Here is a 23399-nt window from a genome sequence, read left to right as displayed (position 1 = left end):
CCCTAATCTGGAGAAGAAATAACAAAATACTAGGGGTAGACCATTGTGTTTGATCTTGTAGGAACCATAATGAAGGCTGAAATAATGGTACCGTAACCCCAGCGATGCTTGATGCTAGTGGGAGTACAAATTGCTGTATTCAGAAATGGATGGGAGAGGAGATCACGTTGGAAGCAGCAAGTCAGGATGCAATGTTCCTATAACTGTTGGAGAACAGAGTTAAGGGAGAGGAGAAAAGCCCTACAGGGGGGGTCGTTGTGATTTTTTTTGAAAGCTTGCTTACAATCCTTTGAGCTAGACAGAACCCTAGGATTACTTTGAGTTTATAAGACTGCATGCTTTTGCATGCACAAATCCAATTTGTGCAAATTTGACCTTTAAAATGATTTCCATTACTGTCTGCTATTCCTCTCCTTTCCCCTTTAAAAAAAAGCTGGCCTTTTGTGTGAGATTTTGGGTTTCATGGTTGACTAAGACCTCCATGTATGCCCGACTACCATCCATCCACTTATCTAATAATTATATATTCAGTACGTATTATCTGCCAGGCATTGTGCTCATTGCTGGGAATAATAATAGTACCTAACATTTACTGAGTACAGCCAAGCATTAAGCACTCTACATAGATATTTTTTCTTTCTTAATCTTCACAACTAAATGAGGACAGGTTATCTTATGAATGAGGCTCAAAGAGGTTAGGTGTGGCCTGAATCATACAAATGAGTGCGTGGGTTAGGTTCGTATTTGAATATAGATCTTGATGATTGATTCATTTTTCTCTTTTCATCATGGATTTTGTGATATTTCACCCCAAAAATGTATTTTTGAAAGGTAAATTCTTCATGGATTTGTGTGTGTTTAACAGCAAATCTCCCATTTTTACAACTTGGATCCACATGTTGTCTTCCCTCCCCACCGCCCCCCATCACTCATAATAAAATGTAGAAAATCTGTCTGTAAGAATATGCTCTTTAATTTCCTGTCTTCTATCCTGGTGGTATATGACGATGACATAAAACCAGTGCAGTCAGGCCTAGCAAATGTTAAATTGAGGGCATTTCAAAGATGCGTGGAATGGGTTTATATTTAAGAAAAGATTAATTCAGTTCTAACATTTTACTTTCTAGGAGCATCCTCTTTTCTGTCCTGCCCTGAGGTTGGGAAACGTTGTAATTGTATGTTTACTCTTTGCCTGCTGCGTCCATCCTTTTGGGCTGCTGAGGTCAATTACACTGAACTTACCCAGAGTTGGATGTAGTCTTCCCATCACATACTCAGCTTCTCTTAGAATTGGTGGTGGGTACTTGTGTCTGATGTGTTCACCAGATTCATATGTTGGATTTCTATTTAGATAGTCCTCTAATTTATTGGTATTTGTAAATTCTTGATATTCTAAAGTTGGATAAAGGGGAGATTTGCTGAAAGTGATATCAGATAGTACCTTTGTTTTACTTTTGATAATCAGTTTATTTAAAAATATTCTTATATTTTTGTGTCATCTTCTGTTTCCATAATCTCCAAATGTTTGAAATCAGCCCTGTAAACGTGTGTCCTTCATCCATATGAATTCTTTTTAATTCATCCTTTCTGCTCTCCTCATCTATTTCTGATCTCATATTTTTGAAATTTGATGTCATGAGATAGTTAGCTTTTATTTGAATATTAGTATGATAAGTTTGGAGGAGAATCATTTCACAAAATGAGGTCTAAAATTTTAGGTGACTATTTATTATTCAACAGATTTTTTTTAACATTGCTATATCTGCCAGGCCCATTGTCTAATGCTGGAGATATAAATAAGCCAAACTGAGACTGTCTCTGCTATAATCCCTCTAGTAATGGACCTAGCCACTAATCCAGTAATCATGTGGACAAATAACTATAGACTGCTTATGGAATTATAAAGAAAAAGGCCACAGGACTCTGGCAGTGGATAGCAAGGGGCTCTAACTTAGTCTGGGGGTCAGAAAAATCTCACCTAAGGAAACAACATTTGAATGAACTCCTTTTCATCCCTTAGAGCTATCTAGGGGAAGAAAATGGGAAAAGCCTTCTGGGTAAAGCAACCAGCATGCACAAAGTCCCTAAAAGGAGGGAGAGCTGTGTGTTCTAGGAACCAAAAGCAGCCCTCAGTTACTGGAGTGTTTTGAGGGAGGAGTAGTGCAGGGTGAGAAGAGGCTGGAGAGGTAGGCAGGGGCCATGTTGCAGGTCTTAGACAATGTTAAAGATTTCAGTTCTTTAGCCTAAGAGCCATGGGAATCCATCAAAGGGATTTAAGGAAACAAGTAGCCTGATCAGAATTTCCTTGGAAGGGATCATGCCTGCCATTATATGGAGAACTAAGTTGAAGTGGGCAGCCTGTTGGGAGGCCAGTCCTCATTCCGGTGAGAGAGTTGGTTCCTGAAACTGGACAGGTGGTGGCAATGGCAAGAGATTTACAAATCCAGGGTCTACTTAGGACGTGGAGTCATGGACATGGTGATCAATAGAATGTGGAAAGGAGGGGCAAATGTCAAAGATTAGAAGGACAGTGGTGCCATTCACTGTTGAGTAGCAAGCTAAGGGAAGACCAGGTTTCAGAGAAGAGCACATCTGGTTTTTTTTTTAAATAATTTTATTTTTTTATTATTTTTTTCCCCCAAAGCCCCAGTAGATAGTTGTATGTCATAGTTGCACATCCTTCTAGTTGCTGTATGTGGGACGCGGCCTCAGCATGGCCGGAGAAGCAGTGCATCGGTGCACGCCCGGGATCCAAACCCGGGCCGCCAGCAGTGGAGCGCACGCACCCAACCGCCAAGCCACGGGGCCGGCCCAGCATATCTGGTTTTAAACCTGTTGAATGAGAGGTGCCTTAGAGGTCTCCAAAGGCTAGAGGGAGAATGCCAGGAAAGCAGCTGGATTTAGGCACTTGAGCTGAGAGGTCTGGCCAGAGCTGGAGAGCAAACACGAGACTCCTCTGCTTACAGGTTGAATTGAATGAATGGCAAGGATTAGCGTGCCTGGGGAGAGGGCCCGGAGTGAAAAGATGAGAGGGCCAATGCAGTCAGCGGAGTAGAACCCTGACGTTCATTGGCTGTGTAGATGAGAATGAGCCTGCAGAAGAGAGGGGAGGAGGTGGTCAGCAGGGCAGGATCAAAACCAGGGGCTGTGGTATAGAGAAGCCAAGGGAAGAGGAGGACCTGGTGCTGTAGGTAGGGTGAAGTTTAGAGACAGGAGCTGTGTTGATGGCCTGTTGAGGTTGGAACGTTATCGTCACGGGGCAAAGAGTCAAGGAGATGGAGACAGCAACTATCTGAGCAGTAATTCCCTGGACAGTGACTGAGGATTGTTCAGTTAAATGCATCCTGTTGTTTATCAGGGTAGTTCTGTCTTTCCATGAATTGTCTTTGAGGTAATGACCTGCTAGAAATGTCTTTTGATCAACCAGATTGAAAATTGTGTTACCCTGCTTCCATTCTTTAGAAAGAAAGGGATAAAATTGAGTTTTCTTTTTTAAAAAAAATTGTAATTTTTACGGATTCAACACCCAGTCTTCACTGAGCTGGTCTCGCTCGACCCCTTCTCTCTGCTTGTCTCTTGGGTATTAATACAGAAAGAAACAACTGGAATGATAAGCTGTTCTCAGAGATAATCAATTTGTACGTGACTCAGGATGGTATGAACCCCAGCCATTGCCCCTCTGCCTTTATTGACTCAGCCAGGACATTTGTATATATCAGTAAAAGGACATCTTAATTATTTTTTTGGTCATACAGCTGTAATATCTACTCATCCTCTCAGGAGAGATAAAACGGATCAGTAGGCAAGCAAGCATTTGTCAGTGTTAGAGAGATTTTATTAAGCTAGAATATTCTATTAGAGACTCAACTCCATTTTCAAGTATTTTGTTAAGAGGGTCTCAGGATGATTGCAGGAAAAAAGGGTATTTGGAGGGTCACGTGCTCTGGCCTTAACTAGATTACATAATTTTATAAGTAAGTTCAGATAGACTTTAAAACAGCAGCAGGAAAAATGATTTTGGATTCATCTCGGTGTGTGTGGACGTGGCTGGTGGTGGTAGTATTAATGCGTTCTGACTCTGGGCATCCTGGCAGGAGTGAAGAAGGCACATGCATGCTCGTGCTTTCCCTCTTTCTACTCTTAGACTGTTAGTTTCTTTTCTCTTCTTAAGAATTTTTTCTGTTAGTAACTGCTCCATATTTTTGATCCCTGGAGCAACTCCATAAATTAACAAGGGGACATGTCTAAGATGCTGCTGATAAAGACAGCTCTGATAAGTTTTATTGAATGCTTTTGGGGTGATGTGCAGAGACAGGATGTCAGAAAGAATAATTTGGAGTCTTAGCTCACTGCTTCTTGAGCTCACGTTATCAGGGAAGGGAGTTGGGTGTGTGACTGTTCTGACAACCTAGTTTCGGTTGAAAGACTGTGTCCCATGCTTCCTGTCCTTCAGCCTTTCCCTTGGCCTTGATTCATTCTTCTGACCTGAAGTTTAAATCAGATCCCTTTGCATCTCCCCTCTCTTGAACCTCTGAAGACTCCCATGTGCATTTATGATGCTCGTCCATGTGGTTGATGCCATGTTACGTATTTAATGTCTTCACACTTTCATTGTGTTAATCGAGATTGGCAAAGTTGTATGCCGTAGCAGCACATTAATCCCTGAGTCTCAGTGGCATAGCAGAGATTGCTTCTCCCTCACCATACGTATCCACTGTGGGTCAATGAGGGGACTATTCTCCATAGTCTTGTAGGATCTTGGCATCTAGAACCTGAGGCTGCCTCCTTCAGAAGCGAGGGAAGAGAGAGACTGAGTATCACAAAGGGACTTTTCATTGCTTCAGCTCAGAAATGACACATTTGCTCACTGTTCATTGGGCAGAGCAAGCCACATGACCTTTCAGTGGGGGCGGGAGAGGGACTGGAACATACAGAGAAGAAGAGGAATATTGGAATGTTCTTGTCTCGGCCACATTGTGTTATCTGTTTCTGTGAAGGAAATTTCTGACAACTGTGTTGTTAGAATATAACCTCCTCGTTGTTAAATGCATTGCTGTAGCCTTTCCTTAATGGAAACTGTCTTAAAGACAACATAAATTACAAACAATCTGTCTTGTTAAAGCACTTATTTTTAGTTTGTTTTTTTTTTTTCCTTGTGTTGAAGATTTGATCACTGTTTTCCTTTTGAATCCACTGGTAGCAAACCAATTATTTTTTTTCAGGGTATACTAGAGCAAAAGAAAACAACTTTTGCCCCATTCACAACAGGATATATAAATGTTACACCTGTGGGAATAGACCATGGGAATTCTGGTGATACCCAGGGCATCTAATTTGTTAAAGCAGCTTCATAGTCTCTGCTGTAGGCTAGGTTTGGTGGGGGATGTGGGGAAATTGAGGGGAGAGGGACATCAGCATCTAAAACTGACTGTCATCCAAGCTAGGACCATTCGTCCATTTTCTCTGAAGTCTAAAATAGGTTTCTGGTGTTTTTAAGGAATCTGTTTGTTGTTTAAGAATCTGGTCCTTTTAAGGAGGCTTAAGTCTTTGTTTAGGTAAAGTGAAACTTTGGATTTTCCTTCAGACCTACTGGGCCAGTACCTCTGTCCCATGTGCTGTGCATGGAAATAGCTTTCCAAGAGAAACTAGCATGGGGGCAGGAAGTCTACATCAATAAAGTCTCAATTATAAATAATTTTAAAATATACTAGGTTTGCCTAATAGAGGATATAACAAACTATAACAAATAAGAGTAGTTTTTTAATGAAAATGAATTCTAAATGCTGGAAAGTTCTGTATTCCTATTGTAGCATGAATTATCAAGCTGTTTTCTGATGAATGTTCGAGGATAAAGTGTTCTAGTCTGAATAATGGGACTGTGCTAGAGGGGTCTGCATTAATATGATTTGGGGCACATATTTGTGTGGTCATTCAGTTGTGTTTTATATAATTATATTCTTTGTTAGTTGTTGATAGGTTCATCTCGTTTGAACTAGTTTTCAAGTTCTGTGAGGAGAGAATATTTCTTATTCTCCTGTGCCCTGTACTTGTTTGTGGGCTGAGAGGAAGGAGTCTGGACTATATAAACGGAGGGAATGAAGGAGATTGAGTCCTGGCCAATGCAAGGAATGCTCTGTTGTCAGCATCACCCAGAGGATGTGTGGCTCCTTGGGTACATCTGGTCCATGCCCTGACAGGACAAGGAGAAGTAGGTTGAGTCTTTCCTGCTGCTGGAGGCTAACTTCAGAAACTCTAAAGATGATCCTCTCAACTATACTTTTGACTTGGTCGTTGGGTTCAGGTTTGTAAAAATTACTTTTAATGCCTCCTTCCCCCAATTGTTCTAGTCATATGTGTTCTTTTTAGAAACTTTACAAGTAAAGTGTAAAGAAGAAATTAAGTCACATCATCTTCCTATCCAGAAGTAACCTTTGTTATTGTTATACTTTGTTCCTCTTTCTTTTACTGTGTATATATGTGCATATTTTCTCCTGTATGTTAAAAACTATACATTTTCAGCTCCTACTTTTGTCACTTAGGAATATAGTGACAAACAACCCAATTAAAAAATAGGCAAAGCACTTGAATAAACATTTCTCCAAAGAATATATGCAAATGACTAATAAGCATATGAAAAGATGCTCAACATCACTAATCATTCCAGTAATGTAAAACAGGACCACAGTGAGATAACACTTCATACCCATTAGGATGGCTTTTATCCAGAAAAACAAGTGTTGGTGAGGATGTGGAGAAATTGGAACTCTTTTTTTTTTTTTTAAAGATTTTATTTATTCATTTTTTTCCCCCCCAAAGCCACAGTAGATAGTTGTATGTCACAGGTTCACATCCTTCTAGTTGCTGTACGTGGGACTCGGCCTCGCGTTGGACGGAGAAGTGGTGCCTCGGGGCGCGCCCGGGATCCGAACCCGGGCCGCCAGCATCAGAGCGCGCGCACTTAACCGCTAAGCCACGGAGCTGGCCTGGAACTCTTGTATATTGCTGGTAGGAATGTAAAATGGTGCAGCCAATGTGGAAAATGGTATGGCAGTTCCTCAAAAAATTAAACATAGAATTACCATATGATCCAGGAACTCCATTTCTGGGTATATACCCAAAAGAATTGAAAGCAGGACTTGAACAAATGTTTGTACATCCATCTTCCTAGCAGTGTTATTCACAGTAGCCAAAAGGGTTTCACACACTTGAAGCAACCCAAGTGTCTGTTGATGGATGAATGGATAATGTGGTATACACGTACAGAGGAATATTATTCACCCTTAAAAAAGGAAATTCTGACACATGCTTCGACGTGGAGGAATCTTGAAGACATTATGCTAAGGGAAGTAAGCCAGTCACAAAAGAACAAATACTGTATGATGCCCCTTACATGAAATACCTAGAGTAGTCAAAATCATAGAGGCAGAGAGTAGAATGGTGGTTTTCAGAGGCTGGGGGGAGGAAATGGGGAGTTAGTGTTTAATGGGTAGTTTCAGTTGAGGAAAATGAGAGATCTGGAGATGGATGATGGTGATGTTTGCAGAACAATGTGAATGTACCTTAATGCCACATGACTATACACTTAATGTACAATTTACCATTTTAACCATTTTTGTGTATGTTACCACAATTTAAGAGAATATGTTGTGATCATTTCCCACATCATTAAATATTCTTTGAAAACACTATAATCCATTATATGGAATATCTTTTACCATTTTTTTGTTGGACATTGCCATTGTTCCACTTTTCACTAATATGAGCGATACTAAGATGAATATCCTTGTGTATCAGTTTTTTATTTTATAGATAATTACTTAGGATAGATTCCTAGAAGTGAGATTAGTAGGCTGCCTAGTATGGACCTTTTTAAGGCTCTTGATCCACATAATAGGTGCGTTACCATCAGAAGGGTTATTAAATTTTGCTTTGTTCGTATTCGCAAGCATTCGTATCATCTATCTTCCCAGGCACCATCTATTACCATTAAAAACAAATTGCCTATTAAGCCAAATAATAGTTTGTCATCATTGTTTTAATTTGCATCCTTTTTTTTTTTTTTTTTTTTTTTACTAGTGACTTTAAACAGTTTTCCCACTTTAATTAATAATGCCTGAAACATAGGGAGTGCTTGAGATCTGTTGAGTGAATTTGAATACTTGCCAGGTGCCAAGCCCTTCCTTTGATGTCTGGGACTTACTATCAAACAATGTTATACTTTATGGTGCTTAGTCTAGTGGAAGGGTCAATTAAACAATTGTAAAAGTGATAGGTGCTATCAAATGAGAAGTAAGCCTGACGTGGAAACAAATATTAGTGGCACCTAACCCAACCTACAAGAGACAGAGAAGGCTTCTGTGGGACATGGTGTTTAAGCCAAGACTTCAGGATGAATAGGAGGTCTCCAGGTAGTGAAATGGAACACAGAGGAGAAAGAATTTTTCCAGAAGAAAAAAATCCCAAGGTGGCAGTTAAAATTGGCCACTTGTATCTCTTCTTTTAGGATTTGGCAATTTGTTAGCCTTTGCCTTTTTTCTTTTCTTTTCCTATTTTTTTTTCTGGTTTATTAAGTACCTTTTATATAGTAAACTATTAACCTTTTGCCACATAAATATGTTGTGATTATTTACCCTTCTCAGATCTATTTGTGCCACCCTCTCTGCTCCAAGTAACTTTAGTTTGCGATTTTTTTGACTATCTGCAGTAGGAAGGACCCTGCATCTAGAAGAGAATTGAGAGTGGGCGGACAGGCCCACGGTCCTTCCCCTGACCTCCTGGAAGTGGAGTCTGCAGTGTAGGATGGAGTCAGTCGTGCCAAGTCGCAAGACTGCATCTGTGCTCTTGGGGCCAGGTCAGCATGATCGCCATCATGCGGTTCCCATTCCCATCAGGGACCGTGTGCTAGAGCTCGGCAGCTCTGCTCTGACGTCTGTTTTTGCCTGCTGCCCATGTTCCTCAAGCCCTGATCTGTGCTTAGTATGTGCCTCTTCCGGGAAAGTGCAAGATCCTGGGTGGATCCTTGTATGGAACCAGAGATTTTGGCATTTATTGTCCTTCTTCCTAGGGTTGACTCTGTTGGTGGACATGTCTCCTTTATTGTTTGTAAGAATCTGTTTAAGTAGAACGGATCATCATTTTCACTTCCTCTACAGAGTCAAACTCCAAAATCCTAGGAGGAAGTAAGGAAGGGAAAAAGAGTTGGGGGACAGGAGGCCACAAGGGGACCCTGAGATGTCTGAGGGCTTGGAAAGGATGGGTAGTGAGGAGATGAAGAAAGGGGACAGGGGATGGTTTATGTTCCTGAGACCAAGCACCCTTTCATATTATCTCAATCCTCAACATTGTAAGATTTTCTCCTACTTGAACAGCTAGGAAAGCAAGTCTCTAAGAAGTAACTTGCTCAAGTTCAAAGAGCAGTTATGGTGGACCTAAGATTTAAAGCTAGGTGAACTGATAATGAAACCCGATCTTTTTCTGAAATACCTTAATACTTTTTGTTAAGGAAAGTACCAGAAAAGTTGTCATTGGCCTCTTGACTTTGAGTGTTAAGAGAGCTTGACTGAATGGAATTCTTGAAGAAATACTAAATGCTGAAGCTTCAGCCCATGATAACAATTGTTTTTGTGACTTTCCATGAATCTAAAAGTTAGAATTATTTAACACCTGTTCCTACAATGTGTAAGCAGTATAGATATTTGTTTTGGGTTTTTTTTTTTTTTTTTTGAGGAAGCTTGGCCCTGAGCTAACATCTGTTGCCAATCTTCCTTCTTTTTTCCTTTTTTGCTCCGCAAAGCCCCAGTAGATAGTTGTATGTCATAGTTGTACATCCTTCTAGTTGCTCTATGTGGGACGCTGCCTCTGCATGGCTTGGTGAGCGGTGCATATGTCCGTGCCCAGGATCCAAACCAGTGAACCCTGGGCTGCCCTGCTGTGCCACCAGGCCAGCCCCTGTTTTGGTATTTTTTTAACCTGGAAATCTTTTTTTTTTTTTTTTTTTTTTTTTTTTTGCTTAAATTCCCAATTTTGATAGGTGACTTGTTCTTGGAGAGGTAGTTTTAACCCTGTGAGTTCCTCTAGCAGGCTGCCCAGGTATTCTGTTTAACCTGACCTCACACTTCATCTTTCTTCTGTTCAGGAAGCGTTAGGAGTTGGCACCATCCCTGCAGCTGCCAGGTCTCTGTTGCAGTCACCAGAAAACATTGGCTTTCTTTGGTCACTGACCAAACGTCACTTTTCATTTCTGCCTGGCTCCAAACTGAAGACTTCAGTGCAATTTTCAGAACAGGCTGTTTTGACTTACTGTGCAAAAACCCCACTTTGGCTGCGAACCACACTCTGCATATTAGCATAAGCACCTAATGTTGCTTTACTAAATTGTTATTGTTGAGAGGAGATGATGAGCAGACTGACACTAGGAACATCTGCTAGGGCTGTATATTTTCCTTGTATTGGTTTTCCTGACTTCTAGGATTATTTTCATTATGCAACTGTTCACTAAGCAAATTTGGTATGCTAAGGATATAACATTTCCCCCCACTCGTTTTAAACATTTGGGGTTGTTCAAAGCTGTCTTATAGACTAAATTTTTATTTTTTATTATTATATTTATTTATTTATTTTAATTTTTTTATTTATTTATTTTTTCCCCTAAAGCCCCAGTAGATAGTTGTATGTCATAGCTGCGCATCCTGCTAGTTGCTGTATGTGGGACGCAGCCTCAGCATGGCCGGAGAAGCAGTGCCTCTGTGCGCGCCCGAGATCCGGGCCCGGGCTGCCAGCAGCGGAGCGCCCGCGCTTAACCGCTAAGCCACAGGGCTGGCCCATAGACTAAATTTTTAAAATATTAATGAACCAAGATTCTGCAGCTGCATCTGGGCTTTGACAGTATTCTAAGGAGGTTACAGTGGGAAAAGGGGTGAAAAAAGCATATTTTGTGGAATGGACTACAACCAACAAATGAGACGTTTTTGCAATTTTAATTGGCTCTTCCTGGCAGAGGTTTCATACAGCTGTTTCTGAAACACTGACAAAAACTCTTTTTAAAAATTTTATTTATTTATTTATTTCCCCCAAAGCCCCACTAGATAGTTGTATGTCATAGTTGCACATCCTTCTAGCTGCTGTACGTGGGACGCGGCGTCAGCATGGCCGGACAAGCGGTGCGTCGGTGCGCGCCCGGGATCCGAACCCGGGCCACCAGCAGCAGAGTGCACGCACTTAACCGCTAAGCCACGGGGCCGGCCCAGACAAAAACTATTTATGGTAAGCGGTTATTGTAGATAGCAACAGAATTCACCAGGCCATTGCATTACTCCATTTGGAAATGTGTTTTGTGATCTCAAAGTAATAGAAGGAAATGAAAAGGATATACTTGGGGCTACCATCCTAGACTCACTTGTCTAGCCTTGTTTTAGTTTTATCTTTATAGAATGTTAATTGCTGCAGTGCTAAAACAGGCCGTAATCTATCTTGCTGGCATTCCTTAGACATTTATTGAAGAGTCTGTGTGTGTGTGTGTGTGTGTGTGTTGCAGAGAGCGTAGATAGATTGGAGGGTAGATGATCATTTTGATTCTGATAACTGCTAAAAGGAATGGAATAGACACGGAACTTAAACAGTTACTGTTACAGTATCAACTGAGAACTAGGGAATGACTGGATTTTGAAGCTGACTGGTAACACTTGTAACTGGAGTTATAACCTTCCAGAATGTTACAAAGTTTCCAGTATATACTTCCTATATCAGTGTCTCAGTGAGCTAGCACTCTGGTCCTGCTATTTATTTGTCCTAGTATTTAATCCATCTTGCTTTTAAAATTAGGCCTTCTGAAAACAGAGTGGCTGAAAAGGAAAATGGATTCTTTTGTAAAACTCAAATTTCTTAAGCTTTCCCTTGGACCAAGATCCCTCTCATTAACTCAAGGCTTTTTCTTTTCTTTTCTTTTTTTTCTTACAAGCCACTTTGAAGCTAACTTAAATTTAATTTTAGCTTATGCTAAAAAAAATTCTTACGTGACTCCTACAGTTTTCCTAGAGTTGTTGAAAAACCATTTCTGTAAAGGAAGTTTAGTTTCTGTTCTGTTGTTCATCTTAGCTACCTAATATTGTTTTGTCATTACTACTTGAGGGAAACTTAGAAAGAAATATAACAGCTGTTCTGGAGTACATTTAAAGAACTGTAAACTCCAGAATCTGTTGTTCTTCCTTGACTGTCTTCTCTCTCCCCCAAAGACCTTTAAATAGAAGCTGTTTCCTTTTGCTGTATTAACCCCAAACCCTATCTGATTTCTTCCAGTTGCCAAGCAAAGAGTGGCAGCTTGCCTCTGAAGGCTGCCAAAAAGGACAAAAATGTTTTATGGAAATAGCCTGATGTTAAGTTAGGTCCTCAAACTAGAAAGTCCCCCCAAAGCAACAAAATAACCCAATATTAAGAGGCAATCTTGGGCCGGCCCTGTGGCTTAGCAGTTAAGTGCACATGCTCCGCTGCTGATGGCCCGGGTTTGGATCCCGGGCGTGCACCGATGCACCGCTTCTCCGGCCATGCTGAGGCCGCATCCCACATACAGCAACTAGCAAGATGTGCAACTACGACATACAACTATCTACTGGGGCTTTGGGGAGAAAAAGGGAAAAAAAGGAGAAGGATTGGCAATAGATGTCAGCTCAGGGCCAGTCTTCCTCAGCAAAAAGAGGAGGATTGGCATGGATGTTAGCTCAGGGCTGATCTTACTCACAAAAAAAAAAAAAAAAACAATCTTGAAATCTGCCAATTACGATATGAATGCATGCTTAATCAGATTTTCAAATGCTTTTATAAAATTATATAATACAGATGAAAATGCAAGGTCTGAATTATAACTTTTATTGCATGAGCTAAAAGTGTATGCCTTAACATTTTATGTGCACTTTATTAATTCCAGGCTTAACAGTAAGGACTGTTTTGGGGTAAAAATGGTGTGGATTAGTTCTGTGTTAAACATACCTTCATCTTGTTGATGTATTGCATTAAACCTTTTGGGGGAACAGATAAAAAGGACATTTAAGCCTTACAAACAAGCTAGCCACCATAAAATGTTTGTATCAGACAATTGCTCAGACAAAAGCAATGAATGGGCTTTTGCTTGGAGATAAGCTCAGTAATGGAAAACAGTTACCAAGGCCTCAGGGAACTAGATTTGGGCGAGTGAATTGGCCTTAGGGGACCTGGGGACTCGGCGTATCAGTACTGGCAGATGATTTGTCAGAATGAGGCTCCTCTTTGGTTTCAGTTGTGAATGTTCCAGAAGCTCTCCTGGCAGACAGGTCAGCAGAGACTTGGTGCTTCTGCTATGCAAACAGTGATGTTTTTCCAAAAGATGGGTGTGACCTAAGTATAACCATGGCTTCTTTAACATGGGAGAGCATAAACTCCATTCAGGGGGGAAAATTAGAGCTTAAAGATTAGGATATTTAAAACATTCATTGGAGAGCAAAGAATGCTTTGATTAGGTGCTGTTGTCTCTTCTAAGCAGGCAAAACCTATCTGAATGTGGATACCTCAGAAATCCTTTATTTAGAAGTCATTCAGGGCCGGCCCCGTGGCTTAGTGGTTAAGTGCGTGCGCTCTGCTGCTGGCGGCCCGGGTTCGGATCCCGGGCGCGCGCTGACACACCGCTTGTCCGGCCACGCTGAGGCCGCGTCCCACATACAGCAACTAGAAGAATGTGCAGCTATGACACACAACTATCTACTGGGGATTTGGGGGGAAAAAATAAATAAATAAAATCTTTAGAAGTCATTCATACTCATTGATGGAGCAACTGTGAGAGCTGTTAGGCCAGAAGCAATAATTCTGCTAAAATTATTTGGCAGTTAAGAAAGTAGAGGAGCCAGTCCTGTAGGGCCCAGGAGACAATTGATGGTGAGTTCCTGTTAAAAGGGCCGGTGCTCATAGTCAGGGAAGCCCAAGGCTAGTTATGTGAGAATCAGAGGAGGGCAGGGTAGTTGAGTCCTTATATCCTTTAGCCTACAAGAAGGATAGACACATTATTACAGATCTGAAAAGCACTTGTATGGATCTTTGTAATTCTGTTTTACTCTTTTGCGGGGCTGGGGGAGACCAAAAAAAACAAAACAAACAAACTTCATAACACCTTGCTGAATCTTTGTTTTTTGCTGGTCACAGACCTTTCTGTCTAGAAGGCTGCTAGCTTCCCACTCTTGGGTATAGAAGTTTTGGGATATGGCAAGCCTCACAGTTTCTTCATGTTAGTACTGCTTGCTGGCAGCAGACAGTAAATACTAAGTAAGCGCTTCAAATTCAGTTTCATTCCATCAGATTGTGATCACTTTTTTTCCTGCATTTCATCTCTAAAGTGCAAATTCTGGTGGGTATTAGATAATTTAAAAAAATTTAACATCTCATGGGCCGGCCCAGTGGCATAGTGGTTAAGTTTGTGCGCTCTGCTTCTGCAGCAGTCTGGGGTTTGCGGGTTTGGATCCAGGCACGGACCTACACACCATTTGTCAAGCCATGCTGCGGTGGCATCCCACATACGTAATAGAGGAAGATTGGTGTGGATGTTAGCCCAGGGCCAATCTTCCTCACCAAAAAAAAAAAATTTAACATCTTTGTGTTTTGTATGGAATATCCTTTTAGAGGTGCAAAATTGAGTGAGGCATGTTCTGACATGTGTGCTTGTGGTTCCTGCGTGGTGGAGAGATGTGCCTTTCATTGTGCGTGCTTGTTAATTCTGAGTATCTCTCCTTGAAAGAAGTTTGCTGAAGGGTAGAAAGTACTTTGTAAATTTTAAAGTTCTGAATTTTTGAAAAGTAGTCATAAGGAAGGAACTGTTTTTTGATGAATGAGTTATAAATGGTAATCGTTCACAAATCATTAACTAGACGCTTGACTGTGTTAGTATGATCCTGGCACAGGGTGGTAGCAGCTTGGAATTTGAAATTGAAATTGACCTGGTTATCTTCTGAATAATGTTTCTCTTTTATGTAAACAAACATCTCTTTTGCACATTGCCCTAAACATTCATATATCCTTAAAAAGCCACCTCGCAGGTTATTGCTCTTTATTAAGGAAGAGTCCCAAACAGGAAGGCGGCTTGTAAAATTGTGATAGATTTCTAGTGAATTACTTTCTTATAGCTGGTGTACAAGGAATTCAAGATTTTGGATTATCCTATGTGAGCCACAGATACAAGATATGTGGTTTAATAGGTTGTAAGCTATTTTCACACTGTTTTGCAGTTATAAATGCCACCATTCAACAAATGTTTCTGTGGCACCTGCTATACATAGAGATTAAGGGTGCAGCAGTGACCAACTCACATGTGGCCCTACTTCTAAGGGATGCTGAAATCCATCCAATTAAAAGCTGAAACAAAACAAGGAATTCCGAGATGGAGATACTGTGGGAGGCAGGGTTAGCATCTGAACCTATTTAAATGTAGGTAGAACTAATGCCAAAGAATTAAGGGAGTTATGGGAATAGGACAGAATGTGGCAGTTACAGACGTAGATACTGTAAAAATAATGTAACTGAGCAAAAATCTGGAGGCAGAGAGAGGAAAAATGAGAGGAAGTATTAGCATGTTGATGTCCACATCTTTTCAAAGTAGAGTCAACCAATTTGTCCTAAAACTAAAATATGGCATTTAAAAAAATGACTCTAGTTTCTTAATATTTTTCACCAGCTCTTAATCTTAAGATTTATTTCTCTTATTTTGCTATAGGCAAGTAAACTTAAACTTATCAAAAATGAAATAGCATGTGGAATATGATCTCATTTTCATAAAATTATTTCTATCCACCTGTCTCTACTCATTCATCTATCCATCCACCCATGTACATAGAAAGATGCCTAGAATGGTTTTTGCTAATGTTAATGATATATCTGTATGTTGGTGTTTAAGTTAATTTATTTTTGCATTTGTCTTTCTAACCTGCATTGCATAAGTTCTTGAAAATATTTAATGTTTTTTTAAAAAGATGCAAATATGCCAAGATATTAAAAGTAGATAATTTGAGATGTTAGGGATATGAATAGTTATTTTATTTTATTTTTTTATATTTTTAATTTCTAAAAGTAGAGGGAGGTGGAGAGAGGGAGTATTGTTCACTATACTGAACATAGGTCTGTATGTATAATACACAACCAAAGTTTCCTAAGTCACTGGGAATATACATAGGGGCTGTCAATATTTTTGATACTTAATCCGTGCCGTGATTAAATTCTTCCACATCACTTTCACCCCCTTACCCTTCCAGGGCCATGCCACTCTTTATCAGTCACAGATTGTTTAGCTTCCTTTCGATGAAAAAGTTTCCCTTGTTTGTTTAGTTTTCATGGAAAGCTGTTGAAAAGATATAAGTGGGTGTGGGGTAGAGGATGATGGTTTTGAAACAATCAGTTTTAGAAATTCACTCAACCTGCTGTGCAGAGACCAGATTGGAGGGAGAACAGAGAGAATGTGAGTAGACCAGTGACAATACTACTGAGGCACTCCTTCAGAGGATGATGGTGACTTGCACAGAGGAGGTACAGGTAGAGGTGGACATAAGAGGCCATGCTTGAGAAAGGGACAAGGCTTAGTGAAAGATTAGACATGGCGGGGGGGAGTGAAAGCCAGGAAGTGTCCAGGGTGACTCCTAGGTTCTGAGCTTGCACAATAGGATGATGGTGGTGCCATTCAGTGAGATAAGGCGTGATGGAAGAGAAGCTTGATGTTTGTACGTCTGATTCCTGAGGCTGGACCTGGTGACCTTGGGCTTCATGTCAAAATCGATAGCATCATAATGTCTAGCATTGTATGTCTTTGGCAAGGGCCCATGAATGGGCTTCTGGGGCCCCATACCTCCCTAACTTAAAAAAATTGTCTGCATTTTCTGGGGAGAGGTTCCTTCCGTATCTCTTATTGACTCTCAAGGAGGGCCATGACTCAAGAAAGGTTAAGAACCGCTAAGTATGTATCGTCACAGTGACCATTCAATAGATACTTGTCATGAATCACAAGAACAGTATCGATGAATGGACATTTCCTGTTCAGCTTTGTACCAGGGAGTTGGAACTGCTCCTAAGTGCCATTTTTTCAGGACATTTTCCTGACCACCTGACACCAAAGAGATCTCTCTACTTCTTAATTCCTGTAGCAATTATTATGCATACGTTATTTTATTTTTTGACTACACTGCATAGCCTTTTGAGTAGAAACAGTTAGCAGTCATTAGCATAACCCTGTGCTGGGTAACTTATATAAGTATCCCTGTGAGATTATATTGGCATTCTCATTTTACAGGTGAGGAAACTGAGGCTTAGAGAATGTGAGTAAATGTAGGCGCTAAGTGGCAGAACTGGGATTTGAATTGTCTGACTCCAGATTCACACTCCTTCCACTATATCGACAAGCCATGTTGACAGAAGGGACGCCTGTTCCTTGTTTCTTCCCTGGTGCTTTGTACTCAGCTCTTTACTGAAAGAATGAAGAGGCATCCTGCAGTCTGATCAAGCCTCTTTGATGTAATGTCCCTGCAAACGCCCAGAGTAAAAGATTTCCCCTTTTATTTTTCTAGTTTCCTATCTCTTTTGTAAACTAAATGCCCTTTTTTATCTTCTACAGCTAGATTTTCTTAGGAACTTTTATACCTTGTCTTGCTTTGGAAATAGCAGAATACCCAGATTGACAGAATTGTTACTCAAGTCACAGATTTGAGGTTTCGATGTGACTATCCTTACTTCCCACACTAGTTTCTAGCCAGTTTTTAAGTACGTGGTGGTGCTGTTGTTTTTTTTTTTTTTCAGTTGTGATTGAATTAAAAAACCTTGTTAAGAAGTTGAATTTCTGAAGCAGTCATTTATGTTCAGCCTGTGTGACTAATGGACAATTATCTTTCAGCTTCCTCTGGAATCTTGCTTTAATGACTTTCAGAGTAGTGTTTATGTATGCCGTCACTTGCCTGGTTAGTTTTATAAGGAAATCCACGCAGTCTCACGTCATCCTGCTAATAGGGGCAGCCTCCACTTCTCTTCACCCAGAGAGGCGGTCTCTAGGTCCCCCTTCTAGTGTTGGAGACTGGCTTTCCCAGAGCTCCTTTATGGGAAAGAACCAGGTGGTGGGGACCACTCCTTTACCATGGAGAAGAGGAGAAAGTGTCAGAGGGGTGGCTGAGTGTGCCACAGTCTTGCTGATTGTCAACAGATCTCTTCCTCTTTAACATGAAACTGTGGACAGGAAAAATGAACATAGCAATAGCCTTCAGATTTAGGATGAAGAAATCTCTTGACTCCAAAGAAATTTGGAAATGAGCAAAAATTTTGAGAACAGTTGAAAAAGGAATTCATAGCCTTGATGAAAATTTCAATTAGGTATATCAACATTTTGATTCTGAGAAGGCCAAGTATAGTGCCTGGTATATAACAGATGGTTAGTCAATTTTACTAAATGAATGTATAAGTAGATAGGTGGGTGAATGCCACTGGAACATAAGCTCCATGAGGGCCGAGTTGCTGTATTTCCAGCATCTAGAAGGTACTCAATAACGGCATTGTGAGTACATAACTAAATGAATGCCAGTGAAAGATAAGTTGTTGGATTGGTTTTAGTATAAAAACTACAGATCGTAAGAGATGATAATTGCAAAGTATATTTAAAAAGCCAGGCTTATTGGAAATATTACTTATGTCCTACAATACCAGAAGCCCGTTTTTATTTGGTAATATTAAATACAGCTGACATTTTGAATTTTTAAATATAAATTAAGGCTATAGTTCTTAAACTTTTAGGTCTCAGGACTCCTTTATAGTAAAAAATTATTAGACTCCAGAGAGCTTTTGCTCATATGGATTTTACCTACCAGCATTTATCATATTAGAAGTTAAAAATGAGAAATTTAAAAAATAGGTATTCATTTTATAACAATAAAATAATAAACCCTTTATGTTAACATACATAATTTTATGAAAAAGGTTATATTTTTCGAAACAAAACAATTGAGTTTGGAGAGTGGTGTTTCACATGTTGGAAAGCGCTCTGATGTCTGACTTAATAACACACAGTTGGACTCACAGCTGCTTTGGCTTTCAATCTGCTGTGATATGTTGCTTTGGTTGAAGTATATGTCTCACAAAGGTATGTAACTGGAAAAAGGAAGAGTATTTTAGTAGCCTGTTCAGATAGTTGGAGACATTCTTCTTTGATGGTGATAGTTGGCAGGTGAGTTTCTTAAAGGTTAGTTGCAATGTAGAATATGAAACCATAGTTGCGTCTGTCTTGAGTGCTGAATGGGTTTTTCACGTGCTTGTGTGACCTCATTCTTTGTTTGGAAAACACTATTTCATTTAATCCTGCAGGTCTTCTAAATGTTGACACATCTCCTTATACAGCATCAAAAAATCGCAGTTGTTAATATCACCATCAATCTCATCAAAAAATTCTTTAAGTATTAGGAAGCTGTCAAGCTCATGGCAGATACAGGTTTTCGAAAATTCTGTTTCACTTGAAAGCTTGAATTTTATCATTGGTAATAAATGCTGTCATTTATTTTCTGTGAAGTGACAGGCTCGCTTCATTCTTTTCGAGAGAGTCTTGTCCAAATATCCAAGTCTGAATAACCATAGTTTGTCTGGTAGTTGTTCTTTCAAGTAAAAATGATGTTTCATGAAAAGAATGGACCTGACAACCATCATACTCTGTACAGCTAAAGTGCTTTATGCATCACACAGAATATTAACATAGAACGAATATTTTTTAACACTTTGTCAAGACATTCTTAAATATGAAACTGGCATTAAAAAAAAAAAAAAAAAAAAAAACCTGGGAGTTCCTGTTATGTAATGCCTGTTAGCGCAGTATGATTCTGCTGCCTCGATTCACGCTAAGGCACCAGCAGTCTTACCACCATTGCTTTTGCATCATCAGAGCAAATGTCAACATGGGAAAAAGGCAAATAATAACCTAGTATTATCAGGAAAATCGGTTTGATCATGCTGACCATTGGAGGTCTGTGGATCATACTTTGAACCACACTTTAAGAGTTTGGAAAAACCATATTAAAATTCATACTTAATAAATTGAAGTTGTAGTACTAATTGGCCAAAACAGTACATAACCCCAAATTTACGTTATCTTGGAGAAATGTATTCAAGGCATTCGATATCACTGCCTTATTTTGTTGGTGTGTATTAAAGTTGGTTTGCATCCCTTCAGCCTATAACAGCAGGCAGTTGGCACATTATCCAGGAGCGGGTTGAACAACAGAGCGGGGCAGCCTGGAGTTAGGGTAATCTAACAAATGACTCGTCCACATGTGGATAATGGAGTCGTGAAATTACTCTCAGCTTTAGTCAGCACTGTAGTTGAAAAGCAACAAAACCATAGTTAAAAATTACAGGTCTCCAAAATAGACACTTGGTGCAAACTTTTAATGTAGCATTTAACAGAATGTATCTAGGGTTGAGAATATTCGTAAAGCCTTTCTGTTTTGGAATGTAACTTTGTTATTAAGAGTTTTGGTAATTTCCCTTATGAGTTGTTCAAATTGCACCAGACACTGAACAAAATGTGGAAAGCTGACATTTGTTCTCTAAGGAGCATCCGTCAAGTGGAGAACACTTTATCCTCTTCCTGTGCATATTTTGAGAGTCCCTTTTAATTTCTAGTGGACAGTCATCTAATAATAAATTATTTCATACCTATGGCAGCAGTTATACAGCTATAAATATATAGATATCAGAGGTTAAAAAATATAGATATAAATATATATAGATATAAATATAAAAAATATTTTATTTTTGCCTTCCATTTAAAGTGTGACAATACAGTGTTTCTCTTGAGACCTTGATTTTAAAAAGAAAAGTTAAAATTCCTGCAGATGCTGAGTTTCTCCTGCTCTCCGTCTCCCATGAGGTTGAATACACTTTTGTATTCGGCAAGGTTGCAGACTCCTTAGGGCAAGGGGTGGCAAACCAGTGGCTCACGCTAAAGCCTGCCGCATACACCTGTCTTGGTGAGGACAGGGCTGTACAGAGGTGTGCACATAAGTTGTCACATCTTTGTTTCCTCTCTTCTTCTGCTTTTAATTTTTCCTCTGGCCAGGTGAATGGAAGAAATGAATCGTCCTTTTCTGACAGTTTGGCTGTGAAGGGTTTGCTCATGTGTTAGACTTTGGCAGGGCAGGGAGGGTTTTCCGGGGCCTCTATGTTCTTGCACCTTCTCCAGGCTGCTGACTGCACACAAGCACTAAATTCATTCCTCCAGTAGAAAAACATTTAGCCTGGTTCCCCAAAGCTGCTCATGCTCTCCTCACTTGCACAGCTTTGATTGAGTGTTCGGTATCTTTTTGGCCGCCTCAAGTGTCTCTTATTTTTAGGGCTTTCCTTAATGTCTGTGTGTGTGAAACATGAAAAGTGAGCCATAGCTGCTGGAATTGGAAACTTACGGTTTTTAGGCCACCGTGCCCTTGTCACATGGCCCTATCAGGTTCTTTAGTTACAGAGGTTAAAAAAAAAAATCCGCTCTGGGAGCTGGTAGATGGGTGTGGGGGAAGCAGAGGGGAGGGATGAGCACCTAATGGGCAGTGAAAAAAGATATTGTAACTAAAGCTCGGGCCAGAGTCCTCAGAGCTATGCCCTTTCAGGTACTGGTAGGAGTCTGCTTACAGCTCAGTGTGGTTACAAATGAGGGGACAAATTTGCGATCACAGTACTTTTTGTTTTTTTCCTTTGGGAACTGGCTTTCACATGTTGAAGTGGTGCTGGGAAAAAAACTTGGATGTCCAGTAGGCGACACGCATTTCTGATCTGAGAGGAGGGGCTCAGGAGAGGCATGGCCAAATGAGCTATGTGGGTGGCCAGTGGAGGGGTCAGTCCAGCTCAGGGCACACCCAGGCAGGGAGCTGGGCTCCTTCAGGTGGGTGTTAGTGGACCTTTAAGAGATTAAGTGGGAGTGGGTTGAATTTCTTCCCCACCTTCCTAAAATAAACAGAAAAATGGAATGAATTGGGTATATTTAAAATTCTGTTATTTTCCACCCCTGGAAGGCTGAGCGTTTGTGTTGGGGCTAGCTCATTGATAGTCACTACGGTTAAATGAGCATCTGTGAGTAAGTTCATGGAGTCAGGAGGCCTGTTGGTTCTGTTTCCCTCCCCCTGCAACGTGTGGAGCTGATAGCTTTCTTTCTCTGCAGCCCTACAATATACCATGCTTCTGTTCTCACATCATCATAGACTGCAGTACATTGTGATGGTTTGCGTATCAGTTTTCTCTCTTGGTAAGAGCGGACAGAGTCTGTCCCAGTCACCCCTCCATTCCCCGCTACATGGTACTGAGCCCGTTACCTGGTGGGAGTCGATACGCAGTGACTACCTGTTGAATGGGTGGATGCTTGAATGAGTACAGCCAAATTTACTGGCCGGGAAAACCCATGGAGTGTCAGCACTGTTCTGACTTGCTTTCCCCCCCAGGCTGTGATTGCAGGCCGGCTAACAGGACAGAGGAGGTAATGCTGGGGGCTGTCTATTACCTAAAGTCCAGCACAGTTTAGGTGCCTCCTGCTTCTGAGCCTTGAGTGAGCTTTCTCACTGTTGTATCAGTTCCTTTGGTATGTGTTTTAAACTCTGAGACTTTTTCTGAATTTGAAGATTTGAAAGTAAAACCTTTCACCCAAGGTTTTTAGATTTTAACAGCTCATCGCTTAGGGCAGGGAGAGTGACTCTATTAATACTTATTTAAACTTCCTCCTGTACATGTGGTGTGTTTTAGAAAGGGCTATGGGGAACTACAAAATATATTTTGAAATTGGAAACAAATATATTTTAGTACACACTGCTAAGGAAATAGTCTTCTGAGCTATTCTACTGGGATTGTAAATCATTAGATGTTAGCTTTTAAATGATTAAACTTACGACTGTCTTATTGGTTACAAAAAATAAATGCCTTCTCAAACCAGCTTAAGCCATAAAAGTAGAATTTATATCAGGATACCCAGGGGACTTGTTGGGGGCAAGGATAGGAAATGATGCCAGGCTACGAGGGGTCTTGGAACCAGGATCTGGCAGCACCAGGAGTCAAGGCTTTGCTCTCTCAGCCCATGGCCCCCTGGGGCTCACTTTCACTTCCCTCCCTGGGTTGATTTCGTTCTTCTCTATGGTTGTGTTTGGACTTTCTCTGCTTCCCTACTTACGAGGTCTAAGGTGGCTGCGTCAGGTCCTGAGTGTACCAGCCCCCGAGTTCAAATGCTGACAGACACAAATCTCAGTTTAAATTGCTGGGAGAGAGAATTTGACCCAGCCTGGTCAGGTGCCTGCCATGATCCAGTGAATTCTGCCCTTGGGTAAGGAGTCTGGGCAATAAACCTCACATAGAGAGCTGAAGTGAGATCCCAGCATCTGGGAGCTGTCTCAAGAGTCTAGAAC

The 23399-nt window shown here is 40.6% G+C and overlaps 1 protein-coding gene across 1 annotated transcript in view; it reads left to right on the top strand.

The window, feature by feature from the left end:
* The window catches only part of PRKCA (protein kinase C alpha), a 412540-nt gene that overhangs the window by 21045 nt on the left and 368096 nt on the right, over nt 1-23399 (top strand). The gene's annotated exons all lie outside the window — the stretch shown is intronic.

Source organism: Ceratotherium simum, chromosome 16 (assembly GCF_057802395.1).
Source record: "Ceratotherium simum simum isolate JZ-2026a chromosome 16, ASM5780239v1, whole genome shotgun sequence".
NCBI classification, from domain to species: domain Eukaryota; kingdom Metazoa; phylum Chordata; class Mammalia; order Perissodactyla; family Rhinocerotidae; genus Ceratotherium; species Ceratotherium simum.
Note: the sequence above shows the minus strand (reverse complement) of the source record. Positions and strands in the feature narration are given on the sequence as shown.